The 20,535-nt window shown below is 43.2% G+C and overlaps 1 protein-coding gene across 6 annotated transcripts in view; it reads right to left on the reverse strand.

Moving 5' to 3' along the window:
* The window catches only part of LOC123995323 (CYFIP-related Rac1 interactor A-like), a 45,586-nt gene extending 30,604 nt beyond the window's left edge, over positions 1–14,982 (reverse strand). For 3 of the 6 annotated variants that reach the window (XM_046298863.1, XM_046298865.1, XM_046298861.1), the window contains exon 1: positions 14,843–14,982. The gene's annotated coding sequence lies outside the window, so the exon portion shown is untranslated. Of the gene's footprint in view, positions 1–14,836 lie in introns of all 6 variants that reach the window. The other 3 variants (XM_046298864.1, XM_046298862.1, XM_046298866.1) reach the window with 2 other exon arrangements.
* Between the last annotated feature and the right edge of the window lie 5,553 nt (positions 14,983–20,535).

Consider the following 20,535-nt stretch of genomic DNA (forward strand, 5'->3'; position numbering starts at 1 on the left):
CAAAGATAATTCATAAAAATCCTATTTTTTTTATTTTACCTTTATTTAACCAGGCAAGTCAGTTAAGAACACATTCTTATTTTCAATGACTGCCTGGGAACAGTGGGTTAACTGCCTGTTCAGGGGCAGAACGACAGATTTGTACCTTGTCAGCTCGGGGGTTTGAACTCGCAACCTTCCGGTTACTAGTCCAACGCTCTAACCACTAGGCTACGCTGCCGCCCCGCGGCACAGATCTTCATTGTAAAGGGTTTAAACACGGTTTCCAATGCTTGTTCAATGAACCATAAACAATTCATGAACATTCACCTGTGCAACGGTTAAGACATTAACAGCTTACAGACGGTAGGCAATTAAGGTCACAGTTATGAAAACTTAGGACACCAAAGAGGCCTTTCTACCGGGTCTGCAAAACACCAAAAGAAAGATGCCCAGGATCCCTGCTCATCTGCATGAACGTGCCTTAGGCATGCTGCAAGGATGCACGAGGACTGCAGATGTGGCCAGGGCAAAAAAATGGCAATGTCCGTACTGTGAGACGCTTAAAACAGCGCTACAGGACGGACAGCTGATCATCCTTACAGTGGCAGACCACGTGTAACAACACCTGCACAGGATCGGTACATCCGAACATCACACCTGCGGGGCAAGTCCAGGATGGCAACAATAACTGCTCGAGTTACACCAGGAACGCACAATCCCTCCATCAGTGCTCAGACTGTGCGCAATAGGCTTTGAGACTGGACTGAGGGCTTGTAGGCCCGTTGTATGGCAGGTCCTCAACCAGACATCACCGGCAAAGACGTTGCCTATGGGCACAAACCCACCGTCGCTGGACCAGACAGGACTGGCAAAAAAGTGCTCTTCACTGACGAGTTGCCGTTTTGTCTAGCATGCCGTTTTGTCTAGCATGCCATTCAAACAGCTGGGAGACAGACAGAAGTGTGTGTTCCTAACTCAACTGTTCTACCTTGTTGTCTAGCAAAAAGATCCAAGGTGGATAAATATAAAGATTAGTTGGCTATTCATTGGCACGTGGGCTTGTGCGACTGCTGACTGTTTGAAATGCACTGTATTTGACCTTTAATTGTAATTGAGAGAACACAGTGTACAAAACATTAAGAAGACCTGCTCTTTCCATGACAGAGAGACCAGATGAATCCAGGTGAAAGCTATGATCCCTTAAATGTATCCTGTTAAATCCACTTCAACCAGTGTAGATGAAGTGGAGGAGACGGGTTAAAGAAGGATTTGTAAGCCTTGAGACATGGACTGTGAATGTGTGCCATTCAAAGGGTGAATGGGCAAGAGAAAATATTGAAGTGCCTTTCAATGGGGTATGGTAGTAGGTGCTAGGCAGGTGCACCGGTTTGGGTCAAGAAATGCAATGCTGCTGGGTTTTTCCACGTTCAACATTTTCCCATGTGTATCAAGAAAGGTCCACCACCCAAAGGACATCCAGCAAACATCACAACTTGAAGCATTGGCGTCAACATGGGCAAGCATCCCTTGACACCTTGTAGAGCCTTGTAGAGCCTTGTAGAGCCCACGCCCCAACAAATTGTGTCTGTTCTGAGGGCAAAAGGGAGGGGGGGGGTGCAACTCAATATTAGTATAATCAGTGTATATTGTGAATCGCCCATTAGTTTGAAACAAATCCTAATTGGCATCAAAGGAACATTTTAATTTTTAGACATCGGCCCACTATTTTTTGAAGAACTTTGTTTACCAAAATGGTGCCAGCCTTAAAATGAAAGCACGCCGTGTGTGGGGGAGGGACAAGAAGTAAAGAGTTCCTTAGTCAGTCAGCCCAGCCAGTGAGAGAGACGGAGGGTTGCTGTGGTATTCAGAGCCAGATAGGACAGAGAGGAGTGCACTGCCCTGCCCAGCTGTACCCACACTTACTACCAGTTTATTACTGCGTGGGACTCCAGGCGTAGAATTCCTCCAACATCGACCTCAATAGCACCTCTGTTCTGGTGTTGTTTGAATGTCAAACGCACTGCGATACAAAGGAACCATGTCTCAGTATGTGTGTGAGGGGGGGCATCTACACCATTAGGCATCTTCTTGTGTAGGGGCTACTATGGCTATGCTAGCTAGGCAGAAATGTTAGGCCTATTTAGTGTAAGCTTTCAATTAGATGTGAAGCCATAACATGGAGGAAGTAATGAGGTGAGGAGGCCTAGACATAACATGGTGATTTAACATGATCTACTCCCTGTAGATAATGTGTGGCCCATGTAATAATCAGACCAATTTGATTTGTGATGAAATTCCCCATCAGGGATGAATAAAGTACTGTACCTATCTGGTTTTAGCAGTATGAAACAGTATGCACTCACTACTGTAAGTCGCTCTGGATAAGAGAGTCTGCTAAATTACTAAAATGTAAGCAACAGCGACAGCGATTGAAACTAATTCGCATCACTGTATATTACCAGTACAGTCTGAGGGGACAACGAAACACCATCACAGGGTGTTGTCTAAATGAGATATAGCCTAGGTCTGATGTCACAGGTCCCGACTCCTGCCCGTCTACTTATGGTTCAGAGACACATGGTTATGGAGGAGAAGTAACGGACCTGCCGTTTGGCTGTGGTCCATATCAGGCTGTCAAACATATCTAGGCCTCCTCACCTCATTACTTCCTGCTCAAAATGGTCAGAATTCCTCGTTTCTGCACTGCGGCTGCTGGCCAGCAGGTTGTCCTAAGCAACACAGAGTTAAAAACCCTACCGTTCAAAGGTTTGGGGTCACATAGAAATGTCCTCGTTTTTGAAAGAAAAGCCATTTTTGTTGGTCCATTAAAAAAATATCAAATTGATCAGAAATACAGTGTAGACATTGTTAATGTTGTAAATGACTATTGTAGCTGAAAACGGCAGATATTTTAATGAAATATTTACATAGGCGTACAGAGGCCCATTATCAGCAACCATCACACCTGTGTTCCAATGGTACGTTGTGTTAGCTAATCCAAGTTTATCATTTTAAAAGGCTAATTGATCACTAGAAAACCCTTAAGATATGTAAACATTATTAAACACCCATCCGTAGCACGCGCTCCAGCAGGTGTATCTCACTGATCATCCCTAAAGCCAACACCTCATTTGGCCGCCTTTCGTTCCAGTTCTCTGCTGCCTGTGACTGGAACGAATTGCAAAAAAAAAAAAAAAAAAAAAATCGCTGAAGTTGGAGACTTTTATCTCCCTCACCAACTTCAAACATCTGCTATCTGAGCAGCTAGTCTATTGGTAAATAGCCCCCCCCCCCCATTTTTACCTACCTCATCCCCATACTGTTTTTATTTATTTACTTTTCTGCTCTTTTGCACACCAATATCTCTACATGTACATGACCATCTGATCATTTATCACTCCAGTGTTAATCTGCAAAATTGTAATTATTTGCCTAACTCCTCATGCCTTTTGTACACAATGTATATAGACTCCCCTTTTTTTCTACTGTGTTATTGACTTGTTAATTGTTTACTCCATGTGTAACTCTGTGTTGTCTGTTCACACTGCTATGCTTTATCTTGGCCAGGTCGCAGTTGCAAATGAGAACTTGTTCTCAACTAGCCTACCTGGTTAAATAAAGGTGAGAAAAAAAGGGCCAATATTTAATGTGGCATTGTTTAAAGTGACTAGTGATCCATTTATTAAAGTGGCAAGAGATTTGAGTGTTTGGCTGTTTAATTAACAGTGATGGCCTTGAGATGGGATCGAGAAGCTGTTTTTCAGTCTAGCTTTGATGCACCTGTACTGACCTCGCCTTCTGGATGATAGCGGGGTGAACTGGCAGTGGATCGGTGGTTGTTGTCCTTGATTAACTTTTTGGCCTTCCTGTGACATCGGGTGATGTGTCTTGCAGACCGCACCACCCTCTGGAGAGCCATGCGGTTGAGGGCGGTGCAGTTGCAGTACCAGGCTATGATACAGCTCTACAGGATGTTCTCGATTGTGCACCTGTCAAGGTTTATCAGGGTTTTGGGTGAAAAGCCAAATTTCTTCAGCCTCCTGAGGTTGAATAGGCACTGTTGCGGCTTATTCACCACACAGTCTGTGTGGGTGGACCAATATAGTTTGTCTGTGATGCGTATGCCGAGGAACTTAAAACTTCTCCATTGCATTTCCGGGGGGGAGGTGCTCCCTCTGCTGTTTCCGGAAGTCCACGATCATCTCCTTTGTTTTGTTGATGTTGAGTGAGGTTGGTTTCCTGACAGCGCACTCAGAGGGCCCTCACCTCCTCCCTGTAGGCTGTCTCGTTGTTGTTGGTAATCAAGCCCACTACTGTTGTGTCATCTTCAAACTTGATGATTGAGTTGGAGATGTGCATGGCCACGCTGTCATGGGTGAACAGGGAATACAGGAGAGGGCTGAGCACGCTCCCTTGTGGTTTGGGGTGTCAGCAGAGTTGTTTCCTACCTTCACCACCTGGGGGCAGCCCCTCAAAGTCCAGGATCCAATTGCATAGGGCGGGGTTGAGACCCAGGGTCTCCAGCTTGATGAGCTTGGAAGGTACTATGGTGTTGAATGCTTAGCTGTAGTCAACGAACAGCATTCTTACATAGGGCAGTGTGATGGCGATTGCATCGTCTGTGGGCCTGTTTGGGCGGTATGCACACTGAAGTGGGTCTAGGGTGGCCGGTAAGGTGGAGGTGATATGATCCTTGACTAGTCTTTCAAAGCACTTCATTATGACAGAAGTGAGTGCTAAGTGAAGTAGTAATTTAGTTCAGTTATCGTTGCCTTCTTGACTACAGGAACAATGGTGCCCATCTTGAAGCATGTGGGGACAACAGACTGGGATAGGGAGCAATTCAATATGTCCGTAAACATACCAGCCAGCTGGTCAGCACATGCTCTGAGGACGCGGCTAGGAATGCCGTCTGGGCCAGCAGCCTTGCGAGGGTTAACACGTGTAAATGTTTTACTCACGTCAGCCACAGAGAAGGCAGGAGGGGGGCTGGATTTCTTTTTGTAGTCCATGATTTCCTGTAGACCCTGCCACATACATCTCATGTCTGGGTTGTTGAATTGTGGCTCCACTTTGTCCCTGTACCAGCATTTCACTTGTTTGATTGCCTTGCGGAGGGAATGACTACACTGTTTATATTCAGCAATATTTCCAGACCTCTTTCCATGGTTAAATGCGGTGGTTCGCGCTTTCAGTTTTGTGCGAATGCCGCCATCCACAGTTTCTGGTTAGGGTAGGTTAAGTCACAGTCACATCTCCAATGCACTTCCTTATAAACTCACTCACAGAGTCAGCGTATAGATGAATATTGTTCTGAGGCTGACTGGAGGGCTTTGTATGCATAGTCAATGTTACGAGTAGCAGTGATCAAGTGTATTACCCTCGTGAGTACTGCAGTCAATATGCTGATAGAATTTAGGTAGCCTTGTTCTCAAATTTGCCTTGTTAAAACCCACAGATACAATAAATGCAGCCTCAGGATATATGGTTTTCAGTTTACATCAAGTCCAGTTTAGTTCCTTGAGGGCCGTTGTGGCGTCTGATTGTGGGGGAATGTACACAGCTGTGACGATAACTGACGAGAATTCTCTTGGGAGGTAATATGACCGGCATTTGGTTGTAAAGAATTCTAGGTCGGGTGAGCAGAAGGACTTGAGTTCCTGTATGGTGTTATGATTACACAATGAGTCGTTAATCATGACACATACACCCCGCCCTTTCTCTTCCCAGAGAGGTGTTCATCTCTGTCGACGCGATGCATAGAGAAGCCAAGTGGCTGAACCGATTCCGACAACATATCCTGACAGAGCCATGTTTCCGTGAAACAGAGAATGTTACAATCTCTGATGTCTCTCTGGAAGGCAACCCTTGCTCAAATTTCGTCTACCTTGTTGTCAAGAGACTGGACATTGGCGAGAAGTATACTCGGGAGCGGTGGGCGATGTGCATGTCTACGCAGCCTGAACAGGAAGCCGCTCCGTCTGCAGAGCCGTTGTTTAGGATCGGCTTCTGGGAATAGATCCATGTTCTGGGTGGTGGTACTAACAGAGGATCTGCTTCGGGAAAGTCGTATTCCTGGTCATAATGTTGGTAAGTTGACATCGCTCTTTCGTCGTAATGTTGGTAAGTTAACTATAGAGTGTGCAGCTCTCTTATTTTCAAATTTACTCCGCTAGCCAGCACCTCGCCTAAATAGGTGTGCGTTTCTTTTCTTCTAGTAAGTTGACTATCGCCAATAGTTCTTCCAGGCTGTATGTAATAAGACTTCAGATTTCCTGGGGTAACAATGTAAGAAATAATACATACATCTAAATACTACACTGTTTCCTAAGGACTGGAAGCGAGGCGACCATCTCTGTCGGCACCATTTTGCATTAAAATGGTGTTTACAGATGTGTGTATATGGTCTGATATACCACGGCACAATGTGGAGTGCTAGGACACAGCCTTCAGCTGTGGTATATTGGCCATACATTACAAATCCCTGTGGTGCCTTATTGCTGAACTGGTTACCAACATAATTAGAGTAAAAATAAATGTTTCATCATACCCATGGTATACGGTCGGATATACCACGGCTGTCAGCCAAGCAACACACAGGGCTTCGAAGCACCCAGTTTATAATAGAAGTCATAGAAAAAGTATGAGGGAGGAGTCAAATCACAACATAAGATATCTGAAAAAGAGGAAGAGAGTCAAACAATAACACTTAATGAGTGGCATGTTCCTAGAATTAGGATCTCTGTGGTCATGTTCTGATTTCTTCTTAACGCTGTAGTTAGTTTCAGGACCTCTTTCACACTACTGCCAAAGCGCGCTCGCTCACTAGATCAATTCCTGAATGCTGCTCCTGATCCCTTGTCTTTTTTGTCTCCACTCTGTTACTAAAGCTTTTATACCTCTGCCCAAATAATATCCCCAATGCTTTCAGACTGTTCCCATGGACCAAAACAGCAGAATTCTCCCTCCTATTCCAGACTGTTCTTATGGACCAAAACAGCAGGAATCTCCCTCCTATTCCAGACTGTTCTTATGGACCAAAACAGCAGAAATCTCCCTCCCTTTCCAGCAGCTGCTGAAATCAATGAGCATGCTGCGGAGCTCAGACAGGCAGCCATGCAGGCAGCCAGAGGAGAACAAGATTATTAGCCAGAGGACACTCTCCAGGATTATGTCTAGGCTATATCACTGACCAGTCTATTAAAATCATACAGATGCTGACGAGTCAACTGTTTGACATTATTTGGCAGAGTGCAGGGCTAACTGAAATGTCTGAATAAACCAGGGTTTTGGGTCATCATTGACATGTCATAATTTAAAACACTAGGGACTAACGACTGAACAGTTCCTGAGTATACGGCAGGTGAGATGGGTTGGAAGTCAAGCCGAGGATAAGGAAACTGGCATTTGAAAACATTCAGAGGCATACAGAGAAATAGGCTCTATAAATATACTTATGACAAAGACTGTTTAGAGGCGTTTTCAACCACAGAGATGTACACATTGATATGCGTTCAGTATAGGCCTACTTTTTCCCAACATGATTCATGCCTCAGCTCTGGCTTCAACTTCATTGCAGAATGTGTCATTTTATTTTAAAATAGTCTACTATTGTGAGTAGTAGGCCGAATGTTTGTCCATTTCTCCACATTTCTAGGACCCCTTCCTTCCACACAACACACTGGAACCTCCCTCTTAAGATTTCAACACAAAGCCTTACAGTCTTCTACTCTCCGGATATCAATAAGAAAAATAAAACCGGAGCAGGAAGTGTGTGTGCTAACAGAGAGCAGCCATAGAACCGGGGCAGTTCAGTTCAAAACACTTGTTTCCCAGACAGAAAGGTTGGGTGCAACAGGAACTGCCAGATGATGATTTACATAGCAGCAGTACAGGTCATAAACAAATATTTTTTTCTCCCAGACAGGAAATGAGTTAAGTGGAAAAATAAAATCTTGGAATGCCAACATTGAAAACAAATACAAATCTGAAAAATGGCTACTATAGCATGTAGGCTAAGGATAGTCGACTGCTTTAGGGACACTTCCCAGGATCCATCACCTCATGTCACAGTTTGACATGCTTTAGGGACACTTCCCAGGATCCATCACCTCATGTCACAGTTTCACAGGATCCATCACCTCATGTCACAGTTTGACTCATGTCACCTCAGTTTGACATGCTTTAGGGACACTTCCCAGGATCCATCACCTCATGTCACAGTTTGACATGCTTTAGGGACACTTCCCAGGATCCATCACCTCATGTCACAGTTTGACATGCTTTAGGGACACTTCCCAGGATCCATCACCTCATGTCACAGTTTGACATGCTTTAGGGACACTTCCCAGGATCCATCACCTCATGTCACAGTTTGACATGCTTTAGGGACACTTCCCAGTGTTACCAACATGCATCACCTAATGTAACAGTTTGACATTGAACAATGTGGCTGATTAAATTCAACTCCACAACTTACGATGGAGTTGAACGGCGACTCGAGTGGGCGGACAGGAGCGCCGACATAACAAAATTAAGTTATCAAAGACGACTGATTTCAGCATCCAAATAACAGTCCGTAATTACACACAACATTGGTCTACTGACTTCAGCATTGGTCTGTGTAATTGTAGGCTATTCTTTGGGTGCTGAAAAAAAAAAATGTCACCACTCAACTCCATCGTTAATGGTGGATATGGGGTTTAGTTGTCTATGAACAAGGTAGCCATAGAACTATACACAGTTGTTCTGAGGTAGCCTAAAGGCTGCTTCAGATTAAAGTGTTCAGTCAACCTATCTAGGCCTATCCAGAGGGCAACCCAAGCTGCTCATCCCAGTCTGAACAATGAGTCTCTGGTCTGTACTGCTGCTGTCTGAAGCGATTCCAGGTGGCCCTTTGGCTGATTCAGCATGTTGCTGCACCATGGCAACTGCCTGATCTAGAAGTGGACATCTGAAGGGGTTTATAACGTGGTGATGTTGCTAGCCCGTCCTTGTGGAAGTCACGCTTTAGGCTAAAGCAGGCAGCAGTCGCTAGGCTATATGATAAGTTTGCTAGGCCAATATATCTTAGGGTAGGGCCTTATTTGGTTCATTTCATGAGGATCCCCATTAGCTGTTGCAAAAGCAGCAGTTACTCTTCCTGGGGTCCACACAAAACATGACATAATACAGAACATTAAATAGACAAGAACAGCTCAAGGACAGTACAACATTTTTCTTTGGGCACAAGTAGCCTACACACACTATCTAGGTGAACTAGGGGGAAGCATTGTGCCGTGAGGTGTTTCTTTCGGTTTAAAAAAAAAAACAGGTTTGCTGTTTATTTGAGCCATATGAGATGGAACAGAGTTCCATGCAATAATGGCTCTATAGAATACGGCACGCTTTCTTAAATGGTGTGTTAATGTGTTAGTGAGATGGTTATGTTAAACACTTCTCTATGTGTTGAAAGATCTGATCATCTGAACAGCACAACTGTGATTGTAACCCTTAGGCATATGTCTTGAATAAAGCTCAGAGGAATTAGGCTACTTTGTTAGTTAGGCCAATTATCAAAATAAAATATTATTTAGGCTATTGGAGGAAATCCTGTGGAATAATGAATTTTATGCCCCAAAGAAGCTTGTGACGCAAAGCTCGATTTAGACTTGAACGAATGACTACCAAAGCCAAATGTAGGCTGCCTCTCTCTTTAAAAAAAGCTTTTTTATAGAGCATGGGTTTTAATAAAACGCAACATGATAAAGACTAAAAGAACAAACAAATCATACAATAATTCTGGCAAAGCATTAGGGCAGCTAAAAAGCATAAAGCACTTTTGTGCTAAAATTTCAAAATCAGACCATGTGTAAGGTATGCTTTTGTTACTGCTGATTGTTAATTCACCCTATAGCAGAGGCTCAAAAACACAAACCCTCTCACTGGTTATGGAAGTGGGAAGAAAACGCATCCTGTTTTTCAGACAGTCAGATGTAGGGCTGGGCGATATGGCAAATAGATTTTCACGATATCAATATTTTTTTCATTCAATGATGATAATTATCACAATATGAATCAAACCGTGGTTAGAGAGTTGGGCCAGGAACCGAAAGTCTGCTAGATCGAAGGTAAAAGATTTGTCATTCTACCTCTGAACAAGGCAGTAAACCCACTGTTCCCCGATAGGCCATCATTGTGAATAAGAAGTTAATTGACTTGCCTAGTTAAATAAAGGTTACTTTTTCTTATGTGAGCTCCACATAAAATTATACTTGAAGGAAAATTGTTCCATGTTTGTGGCCAGGGAGCACGTATCTGCGGTCAATTGAATTGATAAGGCTCTTGAAACCTTCCTTTTTGACTGTGCTAATTGGTAGCATGTCCTTAGCAATGCATAATAGCATTTGTCATGTCTTTTGTCTTTTCGATGTTTGCTTGTAGGGCATAAACGCTGTCAGTGTTGACTGCTTCAGGCAAACATCCCTAGATTGGTATTGATAAACTCCCCTCAAGCACCAGCCAATCTCAAACTTCCTGCATGTTCCAAAGAGTGATTTGGCTTCAGATGTTGAAAAAGGTTTGTAGAATTACCACCCGTTTACGGCACGATTTACACCGAACATTGCTCTGCTCTTTGTCGAACTTCAAAATGCCAAATCACTTCCAAATTACTGAAACAGTTTAACCCTTTTTATCAATAATAATTTTGCTGGAAGCTGCTCCTTCTCCATGGTTATCACTACCACTGTTTTCACCTACATCACTCATTTTGGTGGTTAATAATAGCTACTCCATCACTCGAGGTGCTAAGTGGTTTTTAGTGAGCGTATACCTCTCCACATGTATAGTCACTTCTCCACACGTTCCTGCTGCGTCACAGAGGTGAAATGGACTGCTGTACCTAATGATTCTATATCGACATGATCAAAAATGAATCTAAACATATATCAATATTGAGGGAAGTAATTACCTCGATAATTATTGATATCGCCCAGTCCTAGTCAGATGTAATACAAAACTGAGCGGAGGACGTTTGTGGATTAGCTAAGACTTTACACACCCCACCCCAGTCCCTTCTCTGCCAGCTGGAGCGGCAAGGGGAGAATTTTGGGCGGGAAAACTATGCCGATATTGTTTGCGATGAGACAATAGTTTACTTCAAATTGTCTTTTGCACTCTGTCCAGAAAGCCTAAAGCCACATGTTAATAAGGTCAAACATTACTCAGCATAATATATGGCTTCTATGGAATATTGAACAAAGTTCTAACAGTAATTGATTAGTCATGGTTCAGCAACCCCTCTGCAGGAAACAATATCATGCATTCCTCCAATTAGGCTACAGAATTGTAGGTATGATTCTTCAGCTTTTCAAACTGCCTGAGGCCAAACAAGGGTCAAGAGGAAGTTTAGCCTACTCGGTTCAGTCATTTCCAGGTACAAATGGTCCATATTCACAAAAACCATCTGCCATAGCAGTGACAGCACTGACTGAAGAAATGCTGCAACAAGATGCCTTGCGTTCCAACTGAAACAAAGCACAGAGGCAGACATCAAAATGCCCCGCTACAAGCTCAGCTGTCCACGTATGTCTAACAGGCATCGTTTCACAATGGATGGGACAGTAATGGATCAGGGAGAGTAATGGATCAGGTGATGAAGGAATGTCTCAGTCTGGTCTGGGCACAACAACACAAAAATGGCAAGTTCTCAGGTGGTCCAGTCAGCTAGTTATGTTCCCATTTGTACTTCACCATTTATATTTCTGACAACTTTTACTCCACTAAATTCCTCAAGAAAATAATGTACATTTTACTTCATACATTTTCTCCAACACCCAAAAGTACTCGTTACATTTTGAATGTTTAGCAGGACAGTAAAATGGTCCAATTCACATACTTATCAGGAGATTATCCCTGGTCATCCCTACTACTTCTGATTTGGTGGACTCACTAAACACAGTGTGCCCCTGGCTATCCGTAAATGTAATGTATAGGGTGGCAGGTATCCCAGCTGTTAGAGCGTTGGGCCAGTAACCGAAAGGTCGCTGGTTGAATCTGTCGATGTGCCCTTGAGCAAGGCATTTAATCCCAATTTGCTCCAGGGACACTGCACTATGGCTGACCCAGCTGATCATCCTTGCAGTGGCAGACTACATGTAACAACAACACCTGCACCACATCTGAATGTCACACCTGCGGGACAGGTACAGGATGGCAACAACAACTGCCCATGTTACACCAGGAACACACAATCCCTCCATCAGTGCTCAGACTGTCCGCAGTAGGCTGAGAGAGCCTGGATTGAGGGCTTGTAGGCCTGTTGTAAGGCAGGTCATCACCAGACAACACCGGCAACAACATCGCCTATGGGCACAAACCCATCGTCACTGGACCAGACAAGACTGGCAAAAAGTGCTCGTCACTGACGAGTCGCAGTCTTGTCTCACCAGGGGTCAGATTTGCGTTTATCGTCGAAGGATTGAGAGTTACACCGAAGCCTGTACTTTGGAGTGGGACCGATTTGGAGCTGGAGGGTCCGTCATGGTCTGTCACAGCATCATCGGACTGAGCTTGTTGTCAGCAGGCAATCTCAACGCTGTGCATTACAGGGAAGACATCCTCCTCCCTCATATAGTAACCATCCTGCAGGCTCGTCCTGACATGACAATGCCATGAGCCATACTGCTCGTTCTGTGAGTGATTTCTTGCTAGACAAGAATGTCAGTGTTCTGCCATGGCCAGCGAAGAGCCCGGATCTCAATCCCACTGAGCACGTCTGTGACCTGTTGGATCGGAGGGTGAGGGCTAGGGCCATTCCCCCCAGAAATGACCGGGAACGTGCAGGTGCCTTGGTGGAAGAGTGGGGTAATAGCTCACAGCAAGAACTGGCAAACATGTTGCAGTCCATGAAGAGAAGATTAATGCACTTAATGCAGCTGGTGGCCACACCAGATACTGACTGTTATTTTTTATTTTGAGCCTCCCCCCTTTGTTCAGGGACACATTCAATTTCTGTTAGTCACATGTCTGTGGAACTTGTTCAGTTAATGTCTCAGTTGTTGAATCTTTTGTTCATACAAACATTTACACATGTTAAGTTTGCTGAAAATAAAACGCAGTTGACAGTGAGGACGTTTCTTTTTTTGCTGAGTTTATGAACATGTAAGGGTCGGATTAAGCAGGCAGCTGAATAACATTAGCTAGCACCTATATCAATTAGCAAATTATCTCGCTAACTACTAGTTAGTACAATAGCTAGCTAGTTGTCTGGCTCACTCACTAGTAGCACTTTAGCTTTCGAAAACCTGTCTCAGTGGTTAGCTTTACCCACGGCAAGGAGTGTCTATAAAATTGACAAGATAGTCAAGTGACCCCTCTGACAATGGAAATAAATGTCTTCAAAGATGGAAGGCAAGCAGGAGGAGGCGAGAACAGGTGGGACCCTTCTAGCCAATGAGGGCACATACATGTGAACTAGGGTTGGGCAGTATCCAGACTTTCATAACGTTTCTGTACCATACCGGAGTATACCATATAGGTATTACTGGAAGTACACACAAGAGGCACTATTATTTATTTTATACATTTCTTTATGCACAAAACAATTTAGGCAGCATCATGATCCAGGCAGGGATTGAATGGTTACAGCAGAGACAGAAGCTTGAACTTGTCATCTAGCCACTTAGCTAGAAAGTTCACAAACCAAATTAAAAGCTTGGGCTGGACATAACTACCCCGGTGTACAGTATACACCGGGGTAGTTATGGCCTGTTGTTCAAACAGTATAACTACCCCGGTGTACTGTTTGAACAACAGGCCAACAACAGGCCATTAGACTCAAAATATATCACAATATTATGTATGTGCTTAGTTGGCTGTACCTGCACCAATACTCCAGTACTTTTCCTTCAAAATGTCTGTAGCGTATGAACGTTTTGGCCTACAAACTTCTGAACCACTCGATGAAAATGGGAGACTAACGAACAAGACCGGGTTCGTGAGACCCCCACAAGTGTCACGGGACTCGTATGAAGGTAACCCACACAGTTGTACCAACAACAATGAGGTTAAATGGGTATATTTCCTGAGCTTTCTTACATCTCCTAGATATTGGACACTTATATCGTATTCTTTGTGATTTATTATTTGCCATCTATGCATTTGTTTTTCGATGCTTCTCTATGGGTTATAGTAGTAAGGGACAAATTCAAATTCCATTTTGGGGGGATAAAAGGGGTCCTAAAATTCCAAATCAAATATCTAAATTGTGCCATGGTACGACCAACGTAAAACAATTCCGTACGTTAGCGAAGTAACCCCCGGTGTTGGTTGGTTGGAAATGTGTATCTAGACCTTTTTTGGAAGTATATACCGGCCACAACGTGAGTAAATTAAGTTAGTTGCACAGCGAAACTCCATATTTGGTGATCAACGAAAGTATTTTGACATGATAAAGCTTGCAGGGCTTTCGGGGCGTTAATACGTAACGCACAGATACAGCAGGTTCAGTTGTCGATGAATGAGTTAGCGGCACTCATGTCAGGCTCATGACCAGAACCATTTCATTTCAGAAAATAACTCCGTATTTGGAATTTGTATTATGATTATTTGATACATTGAAATTGTAGTTTGGCAAGTGTTAGATAATGGACTAAGGTAGCTAACTAGCTAACACACCATGCATTAAATCAGATGTGTGCTAACACGAGTAGGCTAGCTAAATTAGCAATATCACTACCTGCGGCTTATTCAATCCATGTTAACTCGCTTGAGGGTGAATGATTCTGCGTCGCTAACGTTGGCTACCATGTTCAGCCACTATCGTTTATTTATTAGCCACAAAACGGTTTTTAAAAGTTGACCGGTCACTTACACTTACCGGTGATTTCTTCGAATACCTATTTTGAATGGGAGATCCGACGTCTCTGCACCCGGATAGCGCCACTTTCACCCCCAACTTTCAATGGCACAACAACAAGTGTACCCCTCCCTCCAACGCAGTAAAAATCATGTCTTCCATACACAAATGTCATTGGTTAGTATATAGGACCCATACGATATCGACCAATAAAACAGAAATTAGCTTCCTCTTTGGCCAATAGTGACGTTGAAACAGTATTGTGGGCGTGTTTCATGCTACTGCTGAAATGAAACCGGAAAATTGTTACAAATAATTACATGATACTGGAGTGCAAGAGGTTGAAATTCATTTTTTATTTAGTTAATCTCATAATATATGTTTTTTCATGTATCTGTATATGTGATTAAGGTACTCATAAAAAGGCAAGATGTTGACCTATACGAATTATATTTTAAAATGTAGCAGTATTATATAGGTTTTAAGTAGACACCACATTGCCATGGATTCAGACAGCTCTGGGGAAATTCGAATCCACTGTGTAAAGTAGTACTTCCTTTGTGCAATGCCAGCTCTATAATCAGGCTTTATAAAGATTGATTGATGTGCTCACAGGTATGTCAGAACATAGGCAGAGAACATGGCCCCCAGGGTTGCGATTTACAATGCAACATTCTCCACTATGGACATAAAAAATGACATGAACAGCCTTTGAGAAATATCAAGGCCATAGAGCATAACAGCTCGCCTCTCCAAGAAACGTATGTTGCCTGCCTACTGTAAAACGTATCAACCTCATGCACCAAATACCATGCATTCATTACAAACCATTATTATATGAGGCATCGGATCCTTGAAGTTGATGGCATGACATGACAGATTTGTAGAGCCAGTATGATGGCCATCCTTGCAAGTTCAAATCCCTGAGCTGACAAGGTACAAATCTGTCGTTCTGCCCCTGAACAGGCAGTTAACCCACTGTTCCTAGGCCGTCATTGAAAATAAGAATTTGTTCTTAACTGACTTGCCTAGTAAAATAAAGGTAAAATAAAAAAATTAAAAACAGAGTGAGCTTACAGTGCCCAGGGACTTAAATACAACAGTATGTGTAGTCAGTTGGCATATCTCTTACCTGGCATTGAATAGGAGGACATTTCGTTATTTGAATTATGGGGCAATGTGCATAGTTCATATCTTATCATACTCTGCTATATGCCTTGCTGTCCCTGGCACGTCTGGTGTCACCTGTGGATAATGCACCTACAGTGGCTCGGACGTTGGCCGGTTGTAGATAAATTCCACCAGAGGGCAGTCATTTAATACAGACTGACCGATTACTTTGAGGCACAGGCACAGCAGTGGCAAATGTACATCTTGGTGCGGCAAAAAAATAATAATACTGTTTAAGATGCATACCAGCAAAGTCATTACACAACACAACACTAAACAATATATTAATTTCACTATAACGGTGACAAACAGTGCCCACAAACTATTAAGGCCTACATAAAGCTGTCCCAACAGCAGAGTCCCAATAGCAGTCCCAACACCTTACCACTGCTACACTTGGCTATCAGCCAGTGGTGTAAAGTACTTAAGTAAAAATACTTTAAAGTACTTCTTAAGTCGTTTTTTTAGGTACCTGTACTTTACGATTTATAGTTTTGACTACCTTTACTTGACTACATTCCTAAAGAAAATAATGTACTTTTTACTCTATACATTTTCCCCGACATCCAAAAGTACTCATTACATTTTCAATGCTTAGCAGGACAGGAAAGAGATCGTAAGAGATTGTAATTTTAAAAAGTAACTAGGCAAGCCAGTTAAGAACAAATTCTTATTTGCAATGACGGCCTACCCCAGCCAAACTCTGACAACACTGGGCTATGGGACTCCCAATCACAGCCGGATATGGGGCAGCCTGGATTTGAACCAGGGACTGCAGTGACGCCTCCTGCACTGAGACGCAGTGACGCCTCCTGCACTGAGACGCAGTGACGCCTCCTGCACTGAGACGCAGTGACGCCTCCTGCACTGAGATGCAGTGACGCAGACTGCTGCGCCACTCAGAAGCACAGGTTGAGTCAGTTGTGTCCTGGAAAACCTTGCAGAACAGAAGTTATTCTTAAAATCCCAGACAATAAGGTAAGCAAAAAACTTGCCTGAAAATGCTGTCAGTGGGCCTTTTCGGCACAATTCATCATTCTAGCTAAGCACAGCAGTCTCTAATTTTACTGATTTGAATGGCCTCAGACACAGGGGAAACCTCACCTGTTTTTGGTTGTGAATTAAAGGAGAAATTCCAGTGTGCAGTATATTCAGATTACTCCCGGGTAAATACTGTCCTGAATGACTTGAATGAGTGATGAATGCAGATATTTTTCTTCTAATGTTTCATTGTTTTCCACCTTGAACATGGGAGCCTTTCACCAAAGTTTCTTGCTTTACTGAAGTAATAAATGTTAAATGATATGTCCACATTTCCAATTGGTGGGTCCGAATATAAATGTTTGTAACGAACTGAGTAATAGGCCAACAAATGTATGCAGTGATCTAAAATGTCACCTTGTTTTGAAAGCTGAATTCACAGCCCAAGTTTGTCTCTCTCTCTCAGCAGCTTGGCAAACGATGGCTGTGCCAGAGGGAGGACACATGACAGTTTGAGAAATGAGAGGATTTTCAATGAGAACGCCCGAAAAGAAAGATTCTTCGCTGGGCTAGGAGGGATCTACAGGATCATCCATTTGGGTAAATTGCTGCTGTAATTCAACCAAAGTGACAAGAAGGCGCAGTGTCTCACACCAATGTGTAGGATGACCGCTGTTCTTTGAAAATAGCATTTCCTGAAATAGTGTGAATTGATCCACTCAGACACACCAGGCTTCAGCTTGTCTTTTACACATGCACCAGGGTTTCCCTTAAGAAAATGTGAATGTAATTTACCTGCTATTTCAGAAAACTACCAGATTCTACTATGTTAGGGCGTCCACTCACAGTGCTCAGAATGACAGAAATCACATTTAGGGCTAGGCGTACAAATAAATAATCATACAAATTATGGATATTAAACATTTAGGTACATGTAAGTGTCTTATATCGGTTGAAAGCTTATATTCTTGTTAATCTAGCGAAAACATGTCATGCGATTGTTTGAGGACGGCACCCCACAAAATATTTTTCCACCGGCACAGGTTTCATAAATTAACAAATAGCAATTAAATATTCACTTACTTTTTGAAATTCTTCCTCTGATTTGTCATCCAAAGGGTCCCAGCTATAACAGGTAGTGTCGTTTTGTTAGATAAAATCCTTCTTTATATCCCAAAAAGTCTGTTTAGTTGGCGCCATCGATTTGAGTTATCCACTTGTTCAGCATGTAGAGAAAGGAATCCAAAAATCTACCACTAAACTTTGATTCAACAAGTCAAAATATGTTTCTATTTACTCCACAGATACCCTAAAATGTAACCAAACTATAATATTTCTAATGGAAAGAAGTATGTTCAATAGGAAACCGATTTTAGCAGGTGCGTTCTGTCTTCATGGCACGCAAACACACATTTCCAAGACTGTGTCCTTCTACTAAAACTGTTATTTCTTATTCGTTTTTGAAGTTACAAGCCTGAAACCTTGAACATAGACTGCTGATGCCCTGTGGAAGCCATAGGAATTGCATCCAGGGATCTAATGTTCAGTATGACCTTATACTTGCCATTGTAAGAGGATGGTCTCTCAAAAAAAAACAAATATCCGGTTAGTTTTTCTTTGTATTTTCTCCTCCCTTATCTATTGTGTTATATTCTCCTACATTATTTTAACATTTCTACAAAACAAAGTGTTTTCTTTCCAATGGTACCAATTATATGCATATTCTGGCTTCAGGGCTTGAGCAACAGGCAGTTTACTTTGGGCATGTCATTCAGGCGGAAATGGCTCCACAATGGCTCAGCTGCCTATTCTTGTGCATTCATCATTTCATTGTGTGAATGGTTTGCCCTTTGATAAAACATCTTTTAAAATATGTTCCCCATTGCATGTCACCAGTAGTAAATGATTCGTTAATCTCTGTAATTTGGTTACGTTAATTAATGTTTATTTATCGTCTTTTAAAAATATATGGTTAATGGAAACCGGCTAACGGAAACCCTGACACGCACGCAGGCACACACACACACTCTCCCGCACACACATGCACACACTATACTACACCCACCCCACACACATACACTATTGTCCAACTAATTGGTTTCTGTTTCTGCATCACATCCTTGACAGAAGACAGCCGTTCTCAGATCTGCCAAGCATTTGAGACTCCAAAGCTCTCGTTAGGTCTTTCTGGGCATCTGATCTCATTAACATTATCATAGCCTCTGCTACTTCATTACCCAGACTCCCTTGGTAAAGAACACTCAGATTGACTGAATTTGTTGTTTGTTTACTTAATGCTTCCTCTCTCACCTCACACATAGAAATGGGAAACTAGAGGTGTGTTTGTGTCTGTATGTGTGTATGCATGTGTTTGGGTGTGTGTGTGCACCTGTGTATGAGGTTGTATGCACGTTTGTATGCACGTGTGTGTGTGTGTGTGTGTGTGTGTGTGTGTGTGTGTGTGTGTGTGTGTGTGTGTGTGTGTGTGTGTGTGTGTGTGTGTGTGTGTGTGTGTGTGTGTGTGTGTGTGTGTGTGTGTGTGTGTGTGTGTGTGTGTGTGTGTGTGTGTGTGTGTGTGTGTGTGTGTGTGAACCTGCGTGTGTTATTGCATAGCGGCACACTTCCTAAGAAAACAGGCCATAAATGGTTGGGGTGGCTGGCTGTAAAGGATTCCTGGGTTATTGATGGCAACATCATCTCCCTTCGTGTTCCGATCGATGGCTGGCCACAGACAAATTATTGGCTTGGTGCTCTGTCAGAGATGGCAATAGCTGATAGGACTGGATGATGTGTCTGTGGTGCAGGAAAAGTGTAGGGAGGTAGAGGAGAGACAAGGAGAGAGAGCGATGAAGAGGAGAGACAGGGAGAGAGGGATAGGAAGAGGAGATAGGGAGAGAGAGATGAAGAGGAGTAACAGGGAAAGAGAGAGATGAAGAGGAGAGACAGGGAGAGAGATATGAAGAGGTGAAACAGGGAGAGAGAGAGATGAAGAGGTGAAACAGGGAGAGAGAGATGAAGAGGTGAAACAGGGAGAGAGAGAGATGAAGAGGAGAAACAGAGAGAGAGGGATGAAGAGGAGAGAAGGGAGAGGAGGGAGAGATAAAGAGGAGAGACAGAAGAGGAGAGATGAAGAGGAGAGACAGAGAGAGAGGGATGAAGAGTGAAACAGGGGAGAGAGAGAGATAAAGAGGAGAAACAGAGAGAGAGAGATGAAGAGGAGAGACAGAGAGAGAGGGATGAAGAGGAGAGACAGGGAGAGAGAGAGGGAGAGATAAAGAGGAGAGACAGAGAGAGGGAGAGATGAAGAGGAGAGACAGGGAGAGATTAAGAGGAGAGACAGGGAGAGAGATGAAGAGGGGAGAGAGAGATGAAGAGGAGAGAGAGGGATGAACAGGAGAGTCAGGGAGAGAGAGATATGAAGAGGAGAGAGGGAGAGAGAGATTGGGAGGAGAAACAGGGAGAGAGAGGTATTGAGAGGAGAGACATGGAGAGATAAAGAGGAGAGACAGGGAGAGAGAGGGAGAGATGAAGATGCGAGAGAGGGAGAGATGGAGAGACAGGGA

Source organism: Oncorhynchus gorbuscha, linkage group LG14 (assembly GCF_021184085.1).
Source record: "Oncorhynchus gorbuscha isolate QuinsamMale2020 ecotype Even-year linkage group LG14, OgorEven_v1.0, whole genome shotgun sequence".
NCBI classification, from domain to species: Eukaryota; Metazoa; Chordata; class Actinopteri; order Salmoniformes; family Salmonidae; genus Oncorhynchus; species Oncorhynchus gorbuscha.